This window comes from Heterocephalus glaber, unplaced genomic scaffold (genome assembly GCF_053883595.1).
Source record: "Heterocephalus glaber isolate CG9 unplaced genomic scaffold, H.glaber_assembly_v1.0 deba00000347, whole genome shotgun sequence".
Taxonomy (NCBI): Eukaryota; Metazoa; Chordata; class Mammalia; order Rodentia; family Bathyergidae; genus Heterocephalus; species Heterocephalus glaber.
Window position 1 is genome coordinate 10,164,455 of NW_028258143.1, and position 13,840 is coordinate 10,178,294.

At 38.3% G+C, this 13,840-nt stretch overlaps 1 protein-coding gene and 1 pseudogene across 9 annotated transcripts in view; both read right to left on the minus strand.

Moving 5' to 3' along the window:
• Window positions 1-13,840, minus strand: part of Thsd7b (thrombospondin type 1 domain containing 7B) — a 1,329,200-nt gene that overhangs the window by 725,331 nt on the left and 590,029 nt on the right. The gene's annotated exons all lie outside the window — the stretch shown is intronic.
• Window positions 8,664-11,928, minus strand: LOC106010134 (synapse-associated protein 1 pseudogene; annotated as a pseudogene).

A 13,840-nucleotide genomic window follows, 5' to 3' on the forward strand; every position in this document is an offset into this window, starting at 1 on the left:
AATCTGAATGCCAGTATGACTTATCTAGATAAAAAGTATATTAAAATGCAATTTGCACCATTGTGAATCTAAGTGCTCTCATCTGTGAAATGCTGATATTGATAACTACCATTCAGTATTGCTAAAAGATCATGAAATAACACTATAATGCTATAATAATATAGATGCTGAATTTCAGGTAGCAAAATAACTCATAATCAATATTTCTGATGTCCAGAGTCACAGACTCTGGAATGGCCATAAGTTACTTTTTAAACCCATGAGAAAAATTGTTATTGCTTCAAAACAGCATTGATTCTTTTCCCAAAATTATAAGCTATCCTTAGTTATACTTTCTTACCAGATAGAGCTGGAAAAGTGACAAGAATAAGCTTTCTCCAATGATAGTTTACAAAGATCCACTTGCTGCAGTTGGCAGGAATAGTTGTCTGCCCTATGATTTGTCTTAAGTAATATGCAGTAATCTGATTCTAAAACCATGATGGCAACACCAGTGCTGTTTGATACTTCCTTCCAACTACCTATACAATTAGAACCCTAAGCTATTTGCTTCCAAGTACCTGCTCATTTCACATCCTTTACAACTACACCATTCTGTAGGGTAAGATGGATAGAGAATACTTACCCAAATAGAAAAGCATGAGCCTCCTAGCATTTATGGTCCACTTGGTAATTATGGACCCCACACAATAATAGGAAGGGTTTTTGGAAGGTAACTGGATTATGAAAGCATACATACACCTGACCTGCTATTAGGTGAAGTCTGGACAGAAAAGGAGGGTCACTGAGGGTGAGAACTAGAAGGCTATATCTCATTTTCTGTATCCTCCCTTGCTCTTTGCTTCCTGGCTTCCATGACATGAGAAGCTTCTTCTTCCAACATGTGCCTCTGCCATCCTGTTTCTTCTTCAGAGCCTCATGACAATAGACTGAAATGTGAGCCAAGATAAACCTCTCCTCCTCTAAGTTGTGGGTATTGGTATTGTGTTCCAGACACAAGAAAAATGGTTAAGACAGATTGTAGTACCAGGAGTGGGGTGGTTGCTGTGAAGCTACTTGACCATGTGGTTCAGAAGCTTTTGGAAATGGTTCACCAGAAAAGTATGGAAGCATCTAGAGTGTCCAGCTGAAGAAGTCTTAGAATGCTATAAGCTAAGCATGATAAGAGATTCTGTTCAGAGTTCAGAAGACCCGAATGCTGATAAAAATGCAGATGGTAAAGTCCAGGCTCAGGAAATTTCACTTAGAATGAGGATTCTATTGTTAAATGGACTTCAGACCACTTGTGATATGCTGTGGCAAAAAAATTCTACATTCTGCTCATGTCCTGAGACTTTGCCAGAAGTCTATAGCCATACCACCCTGAACACACCCAATCTTATCATAGATTAAGGGTGGAAAATAAATTCATATGGAGAAAGAAATTTTATGGCAGCCCAAAATTCAATCTGTAGCACAGTTGCTGCTTGCTGCTTTTAGAGAGATGTGCTGTGAGAAAGAGTAGCAAATAGCTCATTTAAAAGGCTTTCACTTTTGCAGGAATGAAAGCAACTGCAAAACCTGAGTAGAGAAACAGAGGACAGCTTGATTGCTGAACAGATTAGCATTAAAAAGTAGTCAAATACTTTGGAGAAGGACAATAGGACAATGCTTGAGGACATGCCAGAAATAAGCAAGAACCGTCACTTCAAATGTTCAATGATGCAAAGCCATAATACTTTGCTTTGAGAAGAGAGCCCCATGGCACCATGCTCCTAGAGGGCTGCTTAAGAAATCTGTTTCCTGGTATTCAAGAAACTGATCAGCACTCAGATATTCAGGCACTCAGAGACCTCTGTGGGTGTGATACATTGGATTATGGGGGAGGCATAGCTGAATTGCTGTTAGGAGTTTGGGTCTGCTCAGAAGTGGTAGGTCACTGGAGATATGACTTAAAAGGTTCTACCTCCTTTTCAGATTCCTTCATTGCTTTCTGCTTCCTAGCCACCATGACATGAGAAGCTTCATCCTCCACCATGCAACTTTATCATGCTATTTCTTCTTTGGCGTCAGCTGACCATGGACTGAAATATGAGCCAAAATAAATCTCTCCTTCTTTAAGTTGTGGGTATTGAATATTGTCTCCCAGCAATGAGAAAGTGACTAAGACATACAATATTTGTTCTTTATCAAGTCTTACTTTGTAGGCCTTCGTGCTATATTTTCTCATTACTCCCTTAGCAGAGATCTTTCTCTGGAAGAAAAGTAAAAAGAAAAAAAAAGAGAATAAAAGAACAAAATGGAAACAAAGCTTTTATAAATGGGGAAGGGAAGAAGGGTTGAAGAGAAGGGAGAGAATGAGGAAACAAAAAGAAGACTCAAGATATATTATGCACAGGTACAAATTCCCTATGATGGATTTGATCATTATGTATATCATTATGTATATGACACAGGTGTGGCTCAAAAACTTCAGTGCATAGAGAGGTTTTCTACGCAGCCTAGAAGAACCACATAAGGTTTTCTAGAAAAGTTGATGGGAAAGAGGAAACTTGGAGATATAAAGTATTTGATTGGGATTCGCCAAATTAAGTATGAGATATGCTTTATCAGTTAGGGTTCATGGGGAACAGATTCACTATAAAATATATAAATGAGATATATAAAGGAATTACTAAGTAGGCTTACAGTGGCTGCTTATGGAATCAGCAATGGAAAAATGGAAAATGGTCACCTGTGTGGTGAAGAGTTGGAGGGTCCAGTTGAAGATCAATCTAGGCCTCTGCAGGCCACACTACAGGGTGAGTGAGGATATTCTGTGGCTAAGAATATTCCAGAGAAAGGATACTCAGCTAACAAGACAAGAGATGGCTGGAGTAGAATTAAGCCAAAATATGAAAAGACAAATAGATTAATAATGAGGCAAAATGAAAACAGCATTCATGTAGATTATTTAAATTACCAAATGAAAAATTCAAAGTGAAAGGTGAACCCTAACCACTAATCAGTACATACCACAGAACCCAGATCTGCATGTAGCCCTGCCTTTTGCTGGCACAATTTCCTGATTCTTTTGTCTCCCCAGCCTCCTGTGCAGAGTAGCAAAAATGAGAAGCCTTAGCATCAGCACTTGCCACATTTCACAAGGCTAAGCCACCAACAGTCCTCTATCCACTACAGAATCTCCACTCAACATTAATTTCAGTATCTCAGATTCCTTAATCAATAAATTTTACCTAGAAAATTATGTTCACCATTTTACATATTTACTAACATATTGTAATGTATAAAACTTATAAAAATAAAGCAGCATATTTTACATAATTTCTCTAAAGCATTTTAAATCATAAGAATGCTAAAATGTTATAGGTTTAACAATATATAATGTGAGCAGTAAATAACGTGCAGCACAGCAGGAAAAAAATGTCATAAAGTCAGATGAACATTCATTAAATTTTTCTATAAACCATATAGAGAAAAAGATCATAATGTAAATCATTACCTAATCACTTCTAGTTAGTATAACTTTCATCCAAGTATATAATCCTTTTAAAATATGAGGTTATATGATGCATTATCTCATGATCATTTAGTTTAAAAATAGTTCTCCTTACTAATACAAGTCAGGAATAAAATATTGGTTTTCATCAAAATTCCACATACTAACCTATAATCTCCAGAATCCCAGAGTTCAAAAATATTACCCTAAATATTAAAACTCAAGGGTGTGACTTTAATGAACTTAATTATGCAAAACACCAAATGCAAAAATGTACTAGCAAAACAGCAATTTGAAACAGATGGTTAATTACAACAGCTTGCTACAGATGGCACAGCAGTACAATGCATTTTTCAGGTTTGGGTTTGATCAAAAAAGTAAATTGAAAACACTTTTCTACTGTTACAATAATAGAAGGCATATGTTAAAGACTTGGAAATCCATTTTCAGAAAAAAAAATTTGAAAATGATGAATTTTCCTTCTCCTGTAATGACAAATACTGTTTCAAAATAAAACCCCATTAGAAGAAAAAATGTGCAAGAAAAAGTAGACATTTAGTCTGAATTTATTTAACCTATTTGCCAAAGTTAAATGTCAAAGTAGAAATGTTTTCATATTGAAAAACATGAGCCATCACAAAATATAAAAGGACCCAAATGTAAGTAATAGAAAAATGAACAAGATATTCATTACACTGTATATTTGAATGAAAGCAAGATGACTTAAGAAAACACAGAATTCAGAATGGGTAATACAGATAGGACATCTCTGGTACTTCAGAAGAATGAAAAACACAAAATTATTTAATTATAACCTTTATATTTCCTAAGAATCCTTGTCTTGAGGCAAAGTGGTGGAAGAGTAGAGGTAACAGGGAAGGCAAAAGGGACAAGAGGAGTATGAAAAGGTCAGGCGTGGGCATAAGAAATGATATAATTTTATCTTGGTTTAATGTATACCATAGACATATTATTTTTTAGCAGTGACTTAATTTTGGGAGGAGGGAGCAAAAGTGAAAAAAATCTAGTGATTTTAAGTTTCTCAGTCTAATGATACTCAAATATTGGTATTCACTAAGTCACTAGGAAGGTTTTCCAGAAAAATCCGTGTCAAAATGCCTTGATTTCTTGGTTTGGGGTACAGCCCGGGCATTGAGATTTTATACAATTCCTCCAGTGATTTATATGTGATACAGCATTTGAGAACCACCATTTTATTTTATTTTTTAAATTCTTATATTGGTACATTTTAGGTATACGGTACATTTACATTATCATTGGGTGCTTCTACCTGTACATGATGTATCTTGGTTCTTATTTTTTCCCCATTACCTGTGTGCCCTTCATGCCCTCCACCCTTCCCTATTTACACAGGTTTCATTTCCATCTTTTTTCTTTTCTCATAATTTTTCCTTTCCCTTCTAAATATTGAAAGGTCCAGAGGTGTAGAGGTGGTGGGAGGAGAACCACCATTTTAATTCTTTATACCTCCTCCCTAATAATAACTTGTCCTAAACCCACGTGTACTTAGTGGTGGTAGGTACGCCTAAGGATTTTAAATGAACCAAGAATCATCCTTCATGACTTATAATAGCAAAAATGTTCAACAATCTAAACAACTCATTAAAAAGTTGATCAAATGTTATTGGAATATATTAGTATAAATGATGGTGTTAGGTTTAATATTTTTATTTTATTCTTTTTTATGTCATTATTATTTTATATACATATTTTCTTGTCAAATTTTTTTGTTGGTACACTTTACGTATACAACACAATTACATTTCTCATTGGAATTATACCTTTACATGATGCATCTTGGTTCTTATTTTTTCCCCATTCCTAGCCCTCCCTTCACGCCCTCCACCCTTCCCTATTTACAAAGACTTTATTTCCTTTTTTTCCGTTTCTCAGCATTTTTCCTTTCCCTTCTTTCCTTTCCCCTGCCCCTCCCACTACCCCTACTCCCTTGGACCTTTTCTTCCTATTTTGCATTATCGATTATTCATTCTAATCATTGGTACATTTTAGGTATACAATATAATGACATTCATCATTGGAAATTTGCAACTTTATATAATCTCTGTTGGTTCTTATTTTTCACCCTTGTCCAGCCCTCCCTTCAACCCCTCCAGTCCTCCCTATTTACAAAGATTTTGTTCCTATTTCTCCATTTTCTCAATCCTATTCCCTTTGATCCTTTCCCCTACCCCTCCCACTTCCTTCCCCTTTGCCCCTTTTCTTCCTATTTCACATTACCTATTGTACATTTTAGTCCTTATTTACACTTTCAGTTTCTCACACCAGAGAAACTATTTGGTATTTATACATGTGTGTCCTATTTATTTCACTTAAGAGTATCACCTCAATGTGCATCCACTTAGCTATAAATGTCTCTAATTTCTCATTTTTTTATGGCTGAGTGGTGCTTCATTTTATAAAAAAAACCACATTTTCTTTATCCAGTCTCCTGTTGATGGGCATTGGGTCTGTTTCCAAGTTTTAGCTATCACAAACTGTGCTGCTATGAACATGGACGCACATATATCACTGTGGTATGATTCTTTTAATTCTTTGGGGAAGATCCCCAGCAGTGGAATAGCAGAGTCAAATGGGACTTCCAGTCCTACTTCTTTGAGGTATCTCCATGCTGATTTCCACAGTGCTTGCACCAGTCTACACTCCCACCAGCAGTGGAGCAGGGTTCCTCTTTCCCCACAGCCCCGCCAGCATTTGTTATTGGTTGATTTCATGATAGCAGCCATTCTTTCTGGAGTGAGGTGGAATCTCAGGATTGTTTTCATTTGGATCTCTCGAATGACCAGTGATGTTGAACATTTTTTCATGTATTTATTTGCTATTTCTTCTTCTTTGTCTGAGAAACGTCTGTTCATTTCAGATGCCCATTTTTGAATTGGGTCTTTAAATTTGGGAGGTCTGATCTTTTTAAGTTCTTTCTAGATTCGAGATAGTAGACCTTTGTCTGAGGAAGAGCAGGTGAAGATTTTTTCCCACATTGTGGGTTGTCTCTTCACACTGCTGGTGGCATCTCTTGCTGTGCAGAAGCTTTTTAAGAAGAAGAGATCCCACTTGTTGATTGTTTGTGCTAGTTCACGGGCAACTGAAGTTTGGTTCATAAAATCTTTTCCTACACCGATGTCTTCAAGATTTCTATCTAACCTCTGTTCCAACTGATTCACAGTTTCTATTTTAATATTTAGATCTTTAATCCATTTCAATTTTGGTTTAGTGCATGGTGAGAGATATAGGTCTAGTTTTAATCTTTGGCAAGTTGAAACCCAATTTTTCCAGCACCATTTATTAAAGAGGCTATCTTTCCTCCAGTGAGGTTGTTTGGCTCCTTTATCGAAGATGAGGTGGCTGAGTGTGTCAGGCATTGTTTCTGCATCTTCTAATCTGTTCCACTGGTCCTCAGGTCTGTTTCCTTGCCAGTACCATGCTGTTTTTATCACAGTAGCTTTGTACTAGAGTTGCAAGTTGGGGATTTTGATACCCCCTGACATGTCTTTGTCTCCTAGAATTGCTTTTGCTATTCTGGGTCTCTTCTTGTTCCAAATGAATTCTTGGATTGTTTTCTCAAGGTCCGTGAAGGATGCTGTTGGCATCTCAATTGGAATTGCATTGAATCTATATAGCACTTTTGGAAGTGTGGTCATTTTCATTACATTAATCCTTCCTACCCAGGAGCAGGGGATGTCTTTCCATTTTCTGATATCATCTTCAATCGCTTTTCAGAGTGCTATAGTTTGCAGAGAAGAGGTCTTTGATTCCTTTTGTGAGGTTGATTCCTAGGTATTTTAGTTTTGTGGATGCTATTGTGAAAGGAATTATTTGCCCTATTTCTCTCTCAGTGAGTCTGTCATTTGTGTAGAGAAAAGCTATTGATTTTTGTGTGTTGACCTTGTAACCAGCTACTTGACTGAATTTGGTTATTAAGTCTAGAATATTTTTGTGGAGTTCTTGGGGTCTTCTATATAGAGTATCATATCATCTGCAAATAATGACAATTTGACTTCTTCATTTCCTATCTTTATTCCTTTTATTTCTTTCTCTTGCCTAATTGCCATGGCTAATGTTTCCAGAACTATATTGAACAAGAGTGGTGATAGTGGACACCCTTGTCTTTTTCCTGATTTTAGTGTGAAGGATTTCAGTTTTTGACCATTTAGTATGTTATTGGCTGTTGGGTTTTCATAGATGGCTTTTATCAGTTTGAGGTAGAGACCATCTATTCCAAATTTTTGTTGAGCTTTTCATTATAAATGCATGTAGGATTTTGTCAAATGCTTTTTCTGTGTCTGTGGAGATAATCGTATGGTTTTTGTCTTTGGGTCTATTGATATATTGTATTACATTGATTGATATGCGTATGGTGAACCATCCCTGAATCCCTGGGATGAATTCCACTTGATCAGGGTATATGATCTTCTTGATGATCTTCTGCATTCTATTTGCCAGTATCTTAGTAAGGATTTTTGCATCTATGTTCATTAGTGAGATTGGCCTATAGTTCTCCTTTTCAGTTGGGTCTTTCTCTGCTTTGGGGATCAAGGTGATGCTTGCATCCAGGAATGAATTTGGGAGTATAGCTTCCCTTTCAATTTCATTGAAGAGTTTAACCAGTAGTGGCAATAGTTTCTCTCTAAATGTCTCGTGGAATTCAGCAGTGAAGCCATCAGGGCACAGGCTATTTTTAGTTGTTAAGTTTTTACTTACGTTTTCAATTTCTTTGGTTGATATTGGGTTGTTTAGAATTTTTAGGTCTTTAACTGCAATCTTATCTTCTATTTCTGAAATTCTGTCCTCACATTGGCTCATTCTGCTGTGTAGACTCTCAGTGGAGTTTTTCATCTCCTGGAAATCTATTTGCATCTGTTTTATGGATTCCATTTGTTTCCTATGTTGGGATTCCATCATGTTCCTCAGCTCCTCTCTAGATTTATTAATCATGTCTCGCACTAGGTGCACAATTTCTCCTGTTATCTGAGAAATTATTTCTGATTTCATTTTTTCCAGATCCCCTTTTGTTGCCAGTTCAGTGGGTCCAGGTGGTTGAGTATCAGAGTGTTCCATCTCATTTCCTTTTGGAGTTGCTGTAGGTGATCTGGAAGGCTGGTTTTGAGACTTATTTATGTTTTTTCTCATTTCAACTGGGGGCGGGGGGGAGGGGCGAGCTGCTGGCGCCCGCGCAGATCTCCTCCTCTGAGCTGGGAGAGGTGGGACAGGGGCTGGGAGTGGCGGTAGGGATGGTGGCCAGGAAGCCCTTTCCTCTGGGCGGGGAGCAGTGGGACCGAAGGCAGCCCAAAAGCCCTTTTTTCTGGGCTGGGAGCAGTGGGAGGGATGGTGGCTCAGAAGCCCCTTCCTCTGGGCCAGGAGGAGCAGGACAGAAAGCATCCAAAAAGCCCTTTCCTCTGGGCTGGGAACAGCCAGAGGGATGGTGGCCGGGAAACCCCTTCCTCTGGGCTAGGGAGATATATAGAGAGAGAGAGACTGGTGGTTTAATTGAGACAAAGCCGTAACATTGATATATAGTGACCATGAAAACAGGAACAGTTTAGGGTACACAGGGTTTTGAAAGTCATTAATACAAATGGACAGAAGGCCCCACTTACTACAAAAACCATCACATCACATTTGTAGTCAAGTTTAAAAAGAAAGAATGAGTGAAGCAGTGAAAGACACAAGACCCTGGGGAAAAATAGCTTGTACAATTTTTTTTTTCCAGTACCAGGAATTGAACTCAGGACCTTGGGCTTGCCAGGCAGGTGCAGCACCACTGAGCTGCACCCCTGGCTCTTTACAAATATTTGCATAATAATCTTTCCTTTTTTTCTGTTACTCCCACACAAGGCCTCCTGCATACCAGGCAAGTGCTCTAGCTCAGGTGGCCCCTGGCTCTGCAAAGAATCGCCCATGGTCAAGCTGTGTTCATTGTAGCATTCTGATCAACTTCATTTATTTACACATTTTTTTTTTTTTTTTTTTGGTTTTTTGAGAGGGCTTCGATATGTAGTTCAGGCTGGCCTCAAACTCCTGGTGATCCTCCTGCCTCTCAGCCTCCTGAGCTCTGGGATTACAGGTGTCACCAATCAACTTCATTATCTTACCTTTTGGCTTTCAGATGGAAGTTTAGGGAAAAAAAACTAGCAAGAAAACAGTTCTGAAAGTGCTTCCTCTTAAATTCTTTGGTATAATTTGGTCATTTTGATAGTAATCTATTCAGTAAGAACAATAGAATTATTCAGTATCAACAACAATGCAGTGAGGAACACAAATGCTTACACAACTGTAAGAAATGGCACTTCTGATCTTATGGAAAACAACTCTAAAAATTTTACCTGTGTTTCTGGGGCAAAAATATCTATATATACCATCTAAAAGAACAACTCTGATATGATTTATATTAAGGAAATACTACATAAAACACCCCTTTCATGATCACTAGAATAACTGTTCTACATACTTTTAAAATAGAGGAGACAAGTTTCAGCTTGAAAAAAAATTTTGTGCCTTCTGATTCAGTGAGTGTCAACATCAAGAATTTCATGTTTGGAAGTGGGAGGGGTAGAGGAAAGGAAAGAAGGGAGTGGAATTAATATGAGAAAATGGAAAAATAGGAACAAAGTCTTTGTAAATAGGGAGGACTGGGAGGGGTTGAAGGGAGGGCTGGGCAAGGGTGAAAAATAAAAACCAAGAGAGATTATGTAAAGGTGCATATTTCCAATGATGAATGTCATTATATTGTGTATCTAAAATGTACCAATGATTAGAATGAATAATCGATGATGTAAAATAGGAAGAACAGGTCCAAAGGGGTAGGGGTAGTGGGAGGGGCAGGGTAAAGGAAAGAAGGGAAAGGAAAAATACCGAGAAATGGAAAAACTGGAAATAAAGTCTTTGTAAATAGGGAAGGGTGGAGGGGTGAAGGGAGGGCTAGGAATGGGGAAAAAATAAGAACCAAGATGCATTATGTAAAGGTACAATTCCCAATGAGAAACGTAACTGTGTCGTATACCTACAATGTACCAATAAAAGAATTTAAGAACAAAAAAAGAATTTCATGTCAGTCTGCAGAATGGCAAGGGTTATTCATTTATTGCGAGAGACAGCAGGGTTTCTTCCGAAGCTTTTTTTCTATTTCCTTATCCCAGTTCTCATCTCGCTTCTCCAACTCCATGACCACCTCATACTCCTGAAGCTCCTGTTGCAGTTCTTTCTCCCAATAGGCAGAATCCTCTTTTGCCACAGCTATCTTCTCTTCCTTTCTGTCGAGCACAAGTTGCTCCATTTCCTTCCTTAAGTCTTCCTAATTTAAGTTACAGGCATCTGAGGCATCACTGATGAACTCAGAAACACCTGGGCTTGTGGAAATTTCCTCCTCCTCCTCTTGAGTTTTAAGCTGAGATTTGATTCCAACAGGTGGCGTTTTGGGCCATACTGCCTCTGTCAGAGGCCAGTCGGCGCCTGCCGGACCAACTGGTCTTCTCCTTGTTGAATGAGGCCTGCTGTGCAGCCAGGGCCGTGAGCTGGGCAAACTGCTTGATAAGGGACACGCAGTAGAAGTAGTTCCTCCAGAACACCTCCTCCTCCACGAGTTTAGGAACCAAAGCGAAAGGGATCTTGCTCAGCAGCTCCTCCTCTTGCAGCATGATCAAGGCAAGGGAGGACATCTGATCAAAGTCAAAGTGAAACTGCATGCCAGCCGGGGGGTCCCGAAGGAAATTCCTCTTGTAAGCTTACAGGGTCAGCCAGGATTTGCTGTTTAATGGTTTCCTCATCTTGACTGTCAACCAATGGGGGCATGGGTGCTTCCGACTTCTTTGTATGTTGTTCCTCAACAATTTTTTTCTGCTCTTCTGAAAGTCTCATAATTGTCTTATCAATGATGTCATCTATTTTTCCTCCTTCCACAGATTTCTTTAGTGCCTGTGCTGTTTCAGAGACTGATTCAGTTATTTTTTTTGCAGCGGCATTTGCAAAGTTAAACAGATAGTTGCAGAGGCCTCTGGTATCGAGGAGGAGCTCCGGGTCCTCAGGCGGCTGCTCCTCTGAGGGCTCGCCTCAGTGTTGGAGCACTGCTTGGGCTGAGTATCCTGAACTGATGGCTCGCCATCTGTCTCTGACCCTGATGGCTGCAAGCCAAAACAACTCTTTAACCCTGGGAACATCCTGCTCCCAGAAATCCCCACAAACGCTGCCTGAAGGGCCTGGACTCTGTGCGCCTCCCCAGAGGATTCCCAAACCCAAGGAGATTGCCCAGCTGATGTGGGCCAGCCCAAGTTTGTGATACCACCAAGCATGCGCTTCACTTCCGGCAAAAGCCCCGCCCCACCCACCTAGTTTATTCTTAAATATTATCAAATATATTGTTTAGAATATCAAATGTCACTGGAAGATTAAATGAAAATTTATAAATATAAAACCTTTACTTCTCCTTCCTACCTATTCCCTAGAACAACTACCCTTTGCCTTTTCTCATTTCTGTAGATATGAATCAACATATTTCTAAACAATAGACTGATACTTCTGTATTCATCAGTCATTAGACATTATCTGCTAAATCTCTAGGTGGATGAGAACCTAGTTCTCACTACTCCTGGATATATCCTCTCTCTGGCTCAGCAGAAAATACCGGTTGCCTACCCAACACTAACCACTAGAATAAGACTCCCATCAAGGTAGATTCTTCACAGTGATTGATTTTAAGTGTAGGTATATAACTATTCTTGGCCATAGAAATTTGAGGCAACTGAGCTACGGAGTTGCTGGGAAGATTTCTTAGACTATAAAACAAAGACATGAGAAGAGTTGAGTCTTTTTGTGTTTCTGGACTTTAATGTTACTCAGTGCAATGGTTGGAACTCCTGTAGCCATTCGGTTATCTGCCTGCAGAAAAAGCTAAAAGTGAAAGAGAAATCCAAACTTTCTCATGGAAGTACATCCCAAAACCTGTCAGGACTGTGACTGTAGTTTCCCTCTATCTGAATTTTCAATTATGTGAAATATCGAATTTAAATTTAAATTAAGTTGCTATTTCTTATTATAGTTATCTTAACTAATAGCTCTCAGTTACTTTCTCCAGCACCCAATATAACTTTGCCTTCTTTTTCTTACATCAATGTTTGTGTTCTACATCTGTGTAAGTTTTTTAAGGTGATAATAATTACATTTATTTTCCCATATAATATTTGGTATTTCTTGGGATTTAAAATGCCTCATTTTTCATTTTAGGTTGCTTTCTTCCTGTGGTTATTTCTCTCTCCATCATAGGAACCTTGCACTACAACTTTTCAATGCAATTTTTCACATAGTACAACATTCCTAGAATGACTGTATAATTGAATAGCCTACCAGGGCCACTTATTGAGAGTGAAGGTGTATGTTATCAATGATTATGCCAGAACCACAAGCATAGATTTTAACTACTGAGAAAACCAAGACATACAGTCTCCATAAATACACTTAATGATGTATCAAAGCATTTTTTAATTGAGAAGCTTCCCCCACTTTTGCTAAATTTGTGGTTGTTGTCTTGTTCTAGTTTATAACTTTTGGAGTAAAGGTTTCCTTCAAATGTATGGTAATTCCTGTTGTCCAACCATGTTACACACGAATCACTGAAAAGCTGATCAGAAGCTTTTTCAACTGCTGGGAGCTTTTTTTCTGGTGACTGCAGGTCCCCAAATAGAGTTACATTTAGACCTCTCCTCTGTTTCTATTAAGAAAAATATTTTGTCTTCTGGTAACAAAGCAACAAATGGGAGCTTACAGTTTCTATATATTTCATTGTTTGTATATTCATAAAATATTTTTTTAAAAATTACTTATCGTTAACTAACAGTTAACTATAAACTTATCTTGTGAAAAAAGAGAAAATAGGCTGAGTGTGGCATTGTACACCTGTAGTCCCAGCACTCAGGAGGCTGGGGGAGGAGGATTATTGTGAGTTTGAGGCCAGCCTGGGCTAAATAGTCAGTTCAAGGCCAACCTGAACTACATAGTGAGATCCTGTCTCAAAAGAAAAAAATATGCATATGAGAAAGGAAAACAGGGGCCACTGGGGATATAGCTCAGTGGGGCCACACCTACCTGGCAAGTTCAAGGTCCTGAGTTTGATCTCTGGTACAGGAAAAAAAAAAGGAAAATAGATAATACAAATGGATGAACAAAGTAATTAAAATATTTCTGAGATTCCACAACATGATATTTGATTTGATGCCTCCTAAAACTCAAAATTATTAAGACTGGGCTAGAAGTACATCTCTGGGTTTGATCTCTAGCACCTGTACACACATATACACACACATTATTAAGATTAAATATTTGTCCTAAAATAGGTTA